At 37.4% G+C, this 14,101-nt stretch overlaps 1 protein-coding gene and 1 long non-coding RNA gene across 3 annotated transcripts in view; one reads left to right on the top strand and one right to left on the bottom strand.

The window, feature by feature from the left end:
- Window positions 1-14,101, bottom strand: part of LOC126763669 (uncharacterized) — a 329,848-nt gene that overhangs the window by 238,420 nt on the left and 77,327 nt on the right. The gene's annotated exons all lie outside the window — the stretch shown is intronic.
- Window positions 11,024-13,700, top strand: LOC126763671 (uncharacterized). The gene is made up of 3 exons (XR_007667655.1): window positions 11,024-11,482; window positions 11,902-12,285; window positions 13,317-13,700. It is a non-coding gene; the product is annotated as an uncharacterized LOC126763671 (long non-coding RNA).

Raw genomic sequence — 14,101 nt, forward strand, 5'->3', positions numbered from 1 at the left:
ACACGATTAATTGCTGCAACGTCGTTAATAAAAATATGTTTGCTAACATGAATATTCTAGAAAGCGTTGTTAGATTTTCAATAAAATAAGCATGGAAAAATAATCTTAGAGTATATGTAAAGATGGAACTAAGATCCTTTATTTGGTAATGTGTGCTGAAAAATGTCCTAAGGGACTTGGAACTTTCAGCTGAGGATGCAGAAAGATGTAAGATATCATAGCTGTCTTCGATTCGCCATTTCTCCGAAAACGTGTCAGGCAGGGTTGCGCTAGAATGTGTTTAAGCATCTGGTAAGTTTGTACGATCCGCTACATCCTCTCTCGCTTGGCGAATCGAAGACAGTTAGTATGAGGTTTAGTAAATATAAAAACATTATTTTTTCAATAGTTGGCTTATAGCCTTGACAGACGGCAGCGTTAATCCGGATTAACTGCGCACTTAATCAGATCCAAATTTGTAGGTGACAGACGGCAGCTATGCGAGTTTGAAACTCTCATAAACAGCTCATTGTCCTTTTTATAATATTTTCAATGAAAATTGATAGAAGATAAACATTACGGTTGTTAGCCGACTAATTTTTACCAAACCATTTTTTATTACAAAAACATATCAACACATTATTTTTAAAACTGCATCATAACATAGAAGTTTTATTGATATTATATTGAGAATTTGATAAACAGCTGTCAGGGTTGCTTGTATTTCATTCACAATAGATGAAAATTGGCCATTTTTAACAATGTTGCCAACGAAAATCTCACAAACTCCCTAAAATTTTGAGAGCTATTTTTGGATTCAGCAACGGAGTTAGCTGTGGTAACTCCTGAATTAATCCCGAAAAATGCAATTAATCTGGTTTAACGCTGCCGTCTGTCAATGCTATTAAGTACTCTGTACCTAGTACCATATAAGTCCGATTAGATTGCGTTCTATGACGTTTGAAAGATAAGATTTTGTACTAAAGAAACTTTGAAGACGATTATTTGATCGCCTTTCTCAGTATTGTTTGAGCACACGTCAAAGGTGGACATCAACAAAAAGCAAATACTCTAAGTCTTACAAATTTTCTTCGATAAAGTCAGAGCTAGGTAAGAGCTGTAAGCTAGGTCGGTGATAATATGTATTGAATATGGTCCTGTGAATGTATATTCAGGAGTAATTTTGGTTTCTTCTTTTTCATTCCAGAATTTTGATGTCAAAGGAGCAGCACATTCTGGAATCCAATTCTGGAAAATGTCAATAAAGTAATTGTGACCATAAGCTAAGCACTTTTTCGATTATCCAGGAGTTAAACTTTGCATAAAAAACAGCGGTTAAATAAAGCTGGATACAAAATGGAACTCGCTGCCACACGGATTAAGAAAAAAAATCCTCCTGAGAAGAATTTCCATCTGCGAACAGCTGCTGCTACAAAACTGAATCATATCTGAACCGGAGTGTTACTGTTAATAAAATGTGGGTCACTTCCGACAACCTTAAGCGAAAATTGTTAAAGAGGAATCGCGGTGAGCCGCAGCAAACGATGACCAGACCACGTGTTATGGGCTAGAAGGTTTTGCATTGAGACGAAGCCATTTCTGTTCATCAGTTCTGACAATTTTTTTCAATTGCTTGCTTCAATTTCATAAATTATAGACGGTAAAATGTAGAATCAATCGCTCGACCAGGTTGGAGCAGCTCATAGTCAGTCTTTGAGATCATTTGTTGAGCTTCACAACGCTTGGACCAAGATTTTTTTCGCACATTATTCGTATTTGTATTTGGTTAAAATCTCACTTTTCCAGCACAATATTCCAATAACCAAAATCAAATTATAACTCAAGATGGTATTTTTAATGAGCTTTGAAAACATATTCCACTAGTTGTCGTCAAAGTCGTTGCATTAGCTGAAACAATATATAGCTTGGAAAACTGTAAAGTAGGTAATATTATATGTGTAATCTATGAAAAATACTAATAACTTATTAATTTTAATAAAATATTGTTCTCAATATATTTTCTCTCCCTACCCATTTATTTATATCGCAATCGAAAGAATTTTAGGCACGACAAGGTCACAAGGCTTCAATCTCTTGTTAACAGTTAAATAAAAACCTAGCAATAACTCATAAAACTACTACCTTAAGTAACGTAAGTATGTATGTGCGCACTCACGTAAGTGCAACTCTTAAGTGCCTAAGCATCCATCAGTGCCAAGAGTAATGGCAAATCGTTTTTGTATGACGTACGCGCTTCACTTACAAATTATACTACAAACTCACATTTTGCTCATATTTTTGCACCGTTTTCTCATTTTTTATATAATACACTTTCTACTCAGCTTTTCATTTGCCGTCTGTGACTGATTTGTTTACTTTTGGTCTGCCTTTCGCTACCTACCCGCCAGTCTCTAAAGTGGAATAGAAGAATTGCGCAAGCAAATCCGATTTTAAAAATCTGTTTGCTTGAAAAATTACTTGATTTTGAAATACTTCCGCTGCATACTAACGAAGGCATTGTTAGAATTATTCTTGCCGCGTTGAGTTAATGCCAATCGGTGGTTGTTGGTGAAATATTTGTATGAAAAATGGACTTTTTCTCCGAATCGTAGGCATAGGTGATGGCAAATAGATTTCGTGGAAATGACGAGATTTGATTTATTGAATACATTTTGAACACGTTTACATCTAGATAGTAATCGGAAATGTCAAAGCACTAGATGAAATATCAATATAGTCAGGGCAGAAAAAAATTCGTTTATAGGGTGTTAATGACAAGCTCGCGGACGTAAAAAATTGGTGGAAAAACTGTTTTCGGAAGAAATTATTTCTGGGACATTATTGCTGCTTGCGTTCGTCGAGAATTATTAAATAATTATGTTGACTTTGGGTCTATGAGACCTTGGTATTGTTAGGTAGTATAACTTTTCACCAATTGCTCTCTTAAATCTCATTCGAAAAAGGACGATGGAGTTGGTGCGGGAATATACTGCCCATAGTTAAGCATAAGGCAACCTTTTGAGTTGCCAGACCACTGCAGTATATTTCAAGCTGAGGTCTTTGTTATTGCGAAAGCCGCGGAGCTCCAAAGTCAACATCTAAGTAGACAGCCAAGCAACAATCAAAGCAGTAACCCCGTATCACTTCAACTTGTTGCCAGCCACAAGGCATCAAGGGCAATGAAATTTTGGACGATATTGTGAAGTATGGTGTACGGCTGACGTCCGAAAAAGTGGTCAACTATGGGAAACCCATGCATTGTCTATACCTCGATCTCGACCGAAGCATGGTAAAGAAAATCAAAACCCGAAGTAACGAGTTACCTGGGTGTAAAATTGCAAAAGTCATGTGCAAAACGATAGATCGAAAGTACACAAAACAAGGAACATGATGGGAATACTAACTGGTCATTGCAAGATGGGGCTGACTGAACGAGAAGACTGCAGGAAGTGTCTTGGATAGAGCACCAGGGATACAATGCAGCATCTCTTGTGCACTTGTCCCGGATTGGCAAGACCAAATTGTAAGCATCTGAGGTCCCCACTGTATGATAGACTGGAGGAGGTATCGATTGTCCAGACTGAAGGGTCTATTAAAATTCGCGTAAAGCGCAGGCATCTTAAACTATGACTACTCCTCTTGAACTTAGCAAGTGAACTCCATCTGGTATCAGAAAGGACCAAACTCGTCTAGGCGTGGCTTATTGGCCTACCAGATTAACCTAACCTAACCTAAGTATCCATTATATTGTATTCTCTATTTCTGTTCAGTAAAAGTCTAAGCGTTCTCCCATGCTTTGGTTCTCTCTATAGAGGCTAGACATTAAAGGTAATGATTCTATGTTCCGTTTCCGTGATAAATGGGTATACGTAACCGAAACGGATCCGGATACTATATTACATATGGTCACAAATGTCCAGCATCCTGAATAATTAAAAGAGTCTGCTGCGCGCCTGATGTAACCTAGGACCTTGAGCCAAATTGCCGGGCAATTCAGAATTAGGTGCTCTGAAGTTTCCTGTTCCATGTCACAGAACCGGCAGTTTTCGCAGGAGACTATGCCCATGTTGGACTAATGCTTCCTAATCCTTTGATGCCCTGTTTAGAGGCCGCCAAAGAGGCGAAATTTTTCTCGGGGAATGTTAATCATTTCCATAAACCCTGCACTCTCTCCTCCGTGTAAAGCAGCTGCTTTAAAGCGTGGGACCGCACTGCAAAGCATGGTTCTGGCCCCATCATGCTAAGCTTACGCTGATATCGCCCTTAGTTCCGCTTGACCATCGCTAAGTATAGCGATACGCTGGTTGTGATATTTGCGGTGGAGATTGAGATCTGCACACTGACTTATAGTAAATATTTCTGCTTGAAAGATCCTCGGAAAACGTCCCATTGGTATGGAGAGTTTGGTATGTGGTCCGGCAACGCCTGCTCCAATGCCTTTCTGTGTTTTCGTGCCAGCAATATACCACTGGAGAGTGCTGCCCCTCAGAAGTATGTCCAGCATGACTTCAAGTGCTGCGGTGGGGCAAGTGCGCATTGCAACTGAAGCGCAGACACAGGCGAGCCTTCGTAACTTCGATAGTTGAAGGCCTACCAAAGATTGCGTTGCCTTAGATGCTCAAGCAACCGCTCCATAAGTTATGATTCCTGGCTTGCAGCCCCAAGATCTGCCGGCTAAGCGTCTGCATTTCATGAGTGGATTGATGGGTTTGGACAGTGCTAAATCCACATGCCTACTCCAACGTAAGGTTGAAGCTAATGTGCGGCCAAGGATCTGTCGCTTTTTCCTATATAAATCTTGTTATTACACCCATATGTATGCCTACAAATCTTCCCAAAACATCTTTTAAATTAATTGAGTACAAAAACACCACTTAAACTAATTAAAATTTCAAGAAGAAAATTAAATATTAACGGTAAAAAGGTGACAAATACGGAAGCAGCCTTTTTCAATTATAAATGCAAAATATTTCCCAAAAGTTAAAAAACGAAACTGTCGGTCCCACATACTACATACAAACAAATACAACATCCCTCATTTGAACTTTCCTATAATTTCCTGTGCCTAAATAAAGAAAAAGCAGCCACCACTTCGAACCACTCTATATGGCAAGTAATCGCTTTTTGATTGAGCATTGGCATAAACTGGCACAATCCGCTGGAAAAAGGATAACAAAATGGACAACACAAGGCACATATGCGGAGCACTTGAAAATACATATACGCATACTTTAACAACCAACTGTACGTAGTTGCGAAAATAATAATAATGAAAATGCGGCACTGGAAAGCACAACCAAGCACTCCACTTTGTCACTTGGGTTGCTTTTGCATTTTGTAAAACGGGTTTCCTCTAATCGTATGCGTGTAAAATGGTGCAAAGTCGCATTTTAGAAAAAGGTTAAGCCAAAGCTGAGCTTCTATTTTGAATAAATAACGGCAAATAGAAAAGTTGAATGGGAAATTTTCGGTGTTCATATGCAAATTGACGGTTTTAACCCCAGCAACTTTGTGTGTGCACTCTAGCATAGCTAACGGTGAAGTATAAAATTTGCAAAATCTCATCGGTTCTTTATTTGAAACGTATTGGTTCATGACATTTTTTTTGATAATTTCATTTAAATGTTGACCTTTCTTAGGATGCTAACAAACTTTTTGTTGCCAAAAATGGAAGAACTGAACTGTTGAGAGAGGTTTCAAGATGGCGCTAGCGCCACACAGCTGAGTTTGTGAGAGAAAGTTGGCCACCAAGATCATGTTTAGTATTTTTTGTGGGGCTACGTCAAGTTGTCTAAAACTATTCCAGCTTTGGAAGACAACATTTCCGAAGAAATATTGCTGGTGATTTAATGGACCATGACAAGCGGGTCAACATTAAATGACTTGTCTTCAAAAAGTAAATGTCATGAACCAAAACGTTTCAAATAAAGAACCGATGAGATTTTGCAAATTTTAGCCTTTCTTTTTTAAGCAAGCTCTAAAAAATCACCCGATATATATGTTTTTATTTTTCGTAGCAAAACTGAGTTTAGAGAGCACGCAGCGGTTGAGTGTGAGAGAAAAAATTGTTTGTATTCAGGAAAGTTGAAAACAATTCAATATTGCTGGTGATTTAATGCCATCCAAGCGGCTTAAATACTTGTCTGTCACAGCGTCACAAAGAGTTTAGGATAACGCAGACAAGCTTGAGCCTTTCTTAAGCGCGTAATTATGCTCATATTTTAAAATGATTTATCAATTTAGAGTATTAGTCTTTTCTTGACAGATCATGCGTTGTTGTCCCGAACAATATTTACAAATCGTTCAACTTTATTACGAAAATTCACGTTCTGTAAAGAATGTGTTTCGCACACTTCGCTCAACTTATGGTCAACAAAATCGGCCTGCTGATCGTACTACTCACAACACCATCACTTGAGACACAGCATAGCCGTAGCTGAGAGTGTACACGAAGACCGTGGATAGTCGATTCGGTGCCATTCGCAGCAACTCGGACATACTTTTGAACGACTTCTCCCATTTACGTCGCGAACTTAAAGGAAAGCGTACATAATACAACTTGTGCAAGCATCGCTTCGCTCTATGAACCCGTGAAAAGTTCCAAGAAGACCCAACGTTTTCGAGCGATTTTGTTCAGCGAAGAGGCCTCTTTCTGGCTCAATGGGTATTGAAAGAAGCAAACTTACTGCATTTGGAACGGTGAGCAAACTGAAGAGATTCAAGAACTATCATTTCATTCAGAGTCAACGATGTGGAGTGATCTGTGGTCCGGTAGAATCATCGGCTAATATTTTTTTAAAAATGGTAAGAACGTAACCGGCAATTGTGACCTCGGCAAAATTTGGTTTCAACAAGATGGTACCACTTCCCACACATCATATCAATTAAATCCATTAATCCATTGAGAACACTTCGGTGAGCAGATAACTTCACGTTTTGGGCCGGTCGATTGGCCATCAAGATCGTGTAATATCACTCCGGTAGGCTCTTTCTTGTACGGATATATAAAGTCTAAAGTCTATGCCGACAATCCCATTTCAATTCAGGCCTTGGAGCAAAACATAACGCTTGTCATTCGCTATTTACCATTCGAAATGCCAGAATGAGTGGTCGAAAATTGGACTTAACGGATGGACCGTCTGAGACGTAGCCGTGGCCAACAATTGTAAGATGTGATTTTCAAAAAATAAATGACAAAGAATTTTCTTTCGAATGCTAATAAATACTCACCATTAAATTTTAAGTTTTTGTGTTATTTCTTTAAAAAATATGGAACCTCGAAATGGATCACTCTTGTGGTTCGGTCTAAACAACATTTTTGGACATTGTAGCGTTAGCTTTTTTAGTAAGATGTGTGAAATTTCGTGGAGATAACTTGTGAAAAAAAAGGTTTTCGATACAAGAACTTCAATCTGATCCGTCAGTTTGTATGGCAGCTATAACTTATGGCGTTTCCAATAAACGAGCAGCTTCTTGAAAAGAAAACAGCGTATGCGAGTCAATCATTAAGTTTTCTACGTATTTTGTGCTGGGATTTGAAGTTATGCCAATCGACTACTAAACTCAGTTCTGAGAAAATAACACACTCAATCCAAACCAGCTAGAATTGTGAAACGATAAAAACTTCGCCGTTAGGAACTTAGCCAAACAATCTAATGGAAGCAAAGATGTTAGTAGCAAATTTTAAGAAATAACAGGCTCAATTTCTAAAAATACTTGAATACTTGGAAATTACTTTTCTGAAAGCAGCTTTCAATTCCAACCAGAGTAAAAATAACTTTTTGCAGCACTTTAAATAAAATCCTTTCTACCTAATTTCATGAAAGCCAAAAAACTCTCTCACTCGCTCTCTTTTCATATTGCGGCTAATATCAGCCTCAGCACACAAATCTCCATTTATACGGTACACATGTATTATATTCATGTAAACATATAGACTAACAATTTCGGTGCCTTTGTAAGCACTAATATCCTTTAGCTTGCTTCATACACTCATACACGCACACACACTACCAACAAGCGCAAACACTTCAAAGCTAGCTGTCATAAGCGTTTTTCAACGAAAAAAGGCATACGCCAAGAGGCACTTATACTCATACCCGTAAAGCTGGACGAAAAAACGGAAATGTAAAAATGAAAATGTTAGCTTTAGCAAAATATGTCACAAAGTCTTGTTAAACTGTCGGCAACGCAAAAAATGGCAGAGCGAAAACTGGAAAAAATAAAACCTGCATAGATAGTAGTAACAAGAGGATTTCATTTAGTGTGCGATATGCAATGTCTCAGTGCAGAGATATATATAAAGGGTGCTCCAATTCGAGGTTCAATACTTCTTTAAAGAAAAAACACAGAAACCTAAAACTTAAAGGGGAATGTTCACAATCGTTTGAAAAACATTCTTTGGCATTAATTTTTTGAAAAGTATCTCTTTCAAATGTTGGCTCTATGTCTCAGATGGTTCATCCGTTGAGTTAAATTTTCGATTACTCGTTCAAGCATTTCGACTGATAACTGGCGAATGACACAAGAGATGTTTTGGGATTGTCCACATAGACTTTAGACTTTACATATTCCCACAGGAAAAAGTCTAACGGTGTGATATCACACGATCTCGGTGGCCAATCGACCGGTCCAAAACGCAAAATAATCTGCTCGCCAAAGTCTTCTCTCAATAAATCTGTTGATTAAAACGATGTGCAGGAAGTAGCGCCGTCATGTTGAAACCAAATGTTGCCGAGATCACGAGCTTCAATTTCAGTCATCAAATGGTCGGTTATCACGGCGTGACATTAACAATTTGGTTCTCACCGATATCATTTTTGAAGAAATATGGACCTAAAATTCCACAAGCCCACAAACCTCACCAAACTGTTTTTTTTTTCTGGATGAAATGGCAGCTCTTGAGCGTTCAGGTTCATCGCTGAACAAACTTTCGCTAGAAAACGTCGGACTTCTTGGAACTTTTCAAGAGCCCATAGAGCGAAGGGATGTCGCTTGGAAAGGTCGAGCGGCTTCGATTCTGGTACAAGCTGTATTTTTTACGCTTTCAATTTAAGATCTCGACGTAAAATGCGCCAGTTCGTTCCATACAACAGACCGAGTCGCGGCGAACGGCGCTGAAACGACTCTACACGATCTTTGTGTACACTTTCAGGTAGGGCCGCTATATTTTCTTCACTGCGTGCTGAACGCTGTCTAATCGGTCGAATATTATCCAATAATGAATGAAAGTACCTCCACTTGGATCATCCGTTAAATATAGTAACAGCTATATGCATTGCTTGGAAGAGGAAATAAATAAAGTATTTTTTAAAGACAAATATTTGTTGTGTTGTCGCAGTAAAGACTAGACCAAGATATCGATAAATATTTAATTTAAATTTCAAAAATAAATCAACGTACAGACATGTAAACATAAATACATACTAATTTTGACCGGGCTAGGGTGGTTCTTTAGAAATTCGTTTATTATTTTCTCGCTTCGTATGAAACCTTATTCTTATTGGATTTCCATCTATAAATCAGCACTTCGTTTTGAGGTAGTTAAGGCCGGCGGGAGTTTTTCAAAGTTGCAATACCCCGAATTGTTCCCCACTTGAACTGTAGGTATCAGTAGTATCATTCTTTTGAGTACTGTTATAGAAATAATAATTTTGACACTCTCTGTGCCAAAAAAATTTGCTCGATTTTACTACCTAGTTATCTTGTCCAATAGTAAACTTGACGGCATAACAAGAATGACATTTATTCTAACATTTGATCTGTAGTCTATAGTTTCCTTACCTCTCCGCAGTGTTTCTTACCGTTTGTACATTCTAAAATAGAATTTACTTATGGCAAAGGAGTTCAAGTCACACTTCGTTCGTTTGCCAAGCTAAGGTAAGTGGCCCGAAAACAGCTACCAAAGAGGCTAAACAAAAGTTCAGGATCTTGTATTGATAGACTGCTGAATGATGGTAATGGCATCTCAAAATACTAGGGTGGTCTGATTATGCATAAAATATTGAGCATGAGAAACCTGTCCGCCTCATGGATGCCGGGTTTGCTCACTCCGAGCAACAAACGTGCCTATGAAACCACTTCACGTCAGGGTTTGAGCTTATTTAAGCATAATTCGAGGGAGTATTTGCGTTGTCTAGAGAACGTCGACGAAATATGGATTCACCGGCATACACCAAGGAGCAACAAATAATCAAAGCAGAGGACTGCAATCGGCTAACTTCCTACGTAGAAGTCGCAGACTGTACTAGGTCCGGATGACCCTAGGTTACCAATGTTTTTCGTTAGATGTTTCGCAAGATATGATCCTTGAAATGTCAGTGTACTGCTATGATGGCTTTTTTGGAAAAATCACAGACGTATCACGGTAAACATATAAATTTTGGCTTTTAAGGAAGCATTCTTTCATCAAGCCTACACATTAGCTCACACTTCTGCTGTCGCCAGGTTCAATTTGTTCGCAGTCGGCTGCGAAATGATGAATTATCAGCCGAGTTCTTCAGATTTGTTTTCAAGCAACTTCTTTTTTTTTCAAAACTGCAAGAAATCACGCGCCGACCAGAAATTTGTGTTGAATAAGATCTTAAATTATCACCACAAGGACAGCTCTTTTTGCAGACCTATAGAAACCTATTTTCCAGAGCGGTTAAAGAAGTTGGTGCACTGCTGGCTCATGCGTATCGAGAAAGAGACTAGCTGAGCAATTAACTGAGTTTTTTTTTTTTAATTTTTTGTCTTATTTTTGAAAACTAAACAGCTTTCGGACCAGCCTCCCACATATCTTACTTTTTCTTCAGCACTTCCGGACACCGGAAAAGAAAGATTATCTATTAAATTATTTAAACTTTTTCTACTCAAAAATATATTTTTTTCCCCGCACTGCGCCGTTTAGAATACACTATGCTACATACTATACATACATACTATATATGTACATATGTATGTAGATGACGTTCGTTTTTCTGGCATTTTTTACTTGCATTATTCATTCGTTGAGTTATATTACAGAAGTTTAAAGCGCACGAAGACGTGTTTAGCTCGCATCTTTAGTCATAAATCAAAAGTGCGCAAACAAATATGAATGAGTGCATAACTGTATATGCGTATGTGTTTGTGCATGTGGGCGTCGCAAGTTTTTTCTGCTTACAGCAGACAGTGTAAAGCCGCACACGCGCTGAACAGCAAGCATACAGGGCAAGGCAAGGAAAAACATTGAAAAGCATACGCAGATATCCTAATTCTACAGAAATTACACACACACGCGCGCAGGCAGGCAGGAGGTATCATAAATGTCATTGTATGCAGACCGCTGTGTATGAGGTTAGGCATTCTGTTTGCAAATGGATCCGTAAAACATCTGTATTGTCGTTGCGGGATGAATAATTAAATTGTCTTGCATGTGCGGAATGCTCGCATTGAATGAGCACAAAAACAAGATATTATATGGAGATTGAAGTATGCGGTCTGTGGCAACCCATTGCCTGCAGTGCGTTAAAAAATAGCGGTAACAAAAATAAATGTCAAAATAGGGAAATTTTTCTCGTTAAAAGAAATACTTATTTAAAGAGAGTTATCTTCTGAATTTTTTTTCAGTGTTGTTAAAATTTTTTGAAAAATACTGAATAAAAATTTATTATTTTAAAACATAAAATCTAATATAGATATATATGTATATATATAATATATAAAAATAAATAAAAAATAATATATTTTTACAAATATGTATTTTATAAAAAATAATATAATTTATAATTTAAACACTGAAAAAAAATTTCAAATAATTTTTCTAAAAATAATACTAATTTTTACTTAAAAAAAATTTAAAAAATATATATATCGTATTTAAAAAAAAATTTAACTAATTTTCTACCGGCATCGGCCCACTGTGCTTACGCAAGAGCAGGCGCCAGCGCGATGCCGCAGCCGACGTAGTTTTTAAGTGTGTGCACTTGCACTCACACTCATGCGCCGCTACACTCAGACTTGAGTGAATTGCGCTAAGTGCGGACAATTCAGAATCGCGACAGCAGAAATCAAAAAATGCGAAAATATGAAACATTCAAAAAAAATAAATAAAAACACAAAAGTGTAAACAGCACAAAGGCATGTGCATAAAACATACAAGCTCTGACAGTTAAAGAATATGCAACAAAAAACCGCATTGAATACTACAAAGCTAAGCAGCCACACATATCAACAACAAAAAAATCAGAAATCAGCGTTGAAACGACATAACTCAAAAATTTCAGTTTGGGTTATATTTGTTTGTGCATTGCTTGCTTATTTTAATAAATTTGAGTTCTCTACGTAAGTGAAAACTTATTCGCAACTGCCTCTAGTAGCTAAGTTAGGCTTAGTAATCTGAAATAGTGTATTTGAATACTATGGAACTGAAATTGATATTGATTAGTGCATGAGCACTCTTTATGAGAGCAATAAACAACACAAATAAACAATTGAGTTGACTCGGCAGCGCTCGTGAGGTGCATACAAATTATTAGGGTGAACAAAAAATGCAGGAATGAGAGGCCGCTGAAGTCGTGCATGGAATTATTTTTAATTTAAATTTTATTAGCTCTCAACTGAGTATGATTACAAGACGCTTTTATGAGACAGGCCCTGATAATTCAACTGTTCAACAATCTACCCAATGGCGCTGCAAAAATGTGATGAAACCGAAAACAGCACGTCAAAGGAGAGTAAAAATCAAGATGCTCATTTATTTCTTTGATTTCTGTTCGTTCGTTCCACAGAGCCAATCCATCAAAAAGGCACAAATAATCATAAACGATCATATGTACACGGTACAAGGTATTTAAGGTCACAAAATTCATGAATTTTTTAGAACAATAATGCACCGTCCGATTCTAGTTTGATTGTGGTTGTGTTTTTGGCCAGAATTAAACAAGAGTCAACGTGTAAAGTCCATAGAAACCATCATAAGCCTTTCACTGAAAGCAATTAAGTTCATCCGAGTCCTATGTAAAGCAAACGGAATCTATTTAGAAGGCGGTACTCTAAAATTTTTGTTAAATTATATAAAAATGTACATTTTTTTTATCAGTCTGGGTTAAATTTGATCAGATGGGATTTCTGAAGTCGTTATCGATTCGTCATTTCTCTGCGCGCTAAATGTTATTGCTTTATTTAGTTCAGCAATATTTAAGGTTCAAGCACCAACAAAGTTATCCACTTGAATTCCATACAGGAGAGTAGGTCATCAAAGTGCTATACTGTGTTCCAAGAATTTTTGACTGACTTTAAAAACTTAGAACTAGAAATAACGAGTGATGCAAGTAGAGATATTTTTTTAATACCATTTTTTCGACATCGTCCAGCCTCTCGGACAGGCGTTCCATACGCTCATTTTACGTCGACGCTTTGAGGTGATTTGTGGGCCGGTGGAATCATCCAACATATCCATATTTCTTCAAAGATAATGCCGCTGTGAACGTAACCGTCAATAGCTACCTTTATCGCGCCATGATAACCGCCTATTTGATGCCTGTAATTGAATCTTGTTATCTCGATGACATTTGGTTTCAACAAGATGGTGGCACTTCACACACATCGCACCAATTAAAGAATTTATTGAGAGAACACTTCGGTGATCAAGCCTTGGAGCAAAACATCACACGTGTCATTCGCCTATTACCAGTCGAAATGCTCGAATGAGTCATCAAAAATTGGATTTAAAGAATGATAATCTTTAAAACATTAACGCCAAAGAATGTTCTTTCGAATGATAATAAAAAATTTTCCCACTTAAATTTTAAATGACATATACCTATATGTATTACTCTAACATGACATATTATGGAGAATTTTCCAAAGACAGAAATTTGTCCAGCGATTGCTGAGCACTCAAAAAAGAGTTGAGCTGGCCTTTAAACCAACAGAATAAAGGACCCCGATATGCCAATAATTAAAACAACCGGGTTGAGATGAAATCATCACATAGTTGGAGTTTTCAGTTCTAAGGCATTTCTTTTTTAAGGCTTACTACTTTGCAAGGTATAAACTCCTACTTTTTCAAGATTTGTATATTCGAAATAATTTACAGTTAGAAAATTTTGGTACACAGATACAAATGTTTTTAAAATTCTTTAAAACACACTGCACA

This window comes from Bactrocera neohumeralis, chromosome 6 (genome assembly GCF_024586455.1).
Source record: "Bactrocera neohumeralis isolate Rockhampton chromosome 6, APGP_CSIRO_Bneo_wtdbg2-racon-allhic-juicebox.fasta_v2, whole genome shotgun sequence".
In the NCBI taxonomy this organism is placed as follows: Eukaryota; Metazoa; Arthropoda; class Insecta; order Diptera; family Tephritidae; genus Bactrocera; species Bactrocera neohumeralis.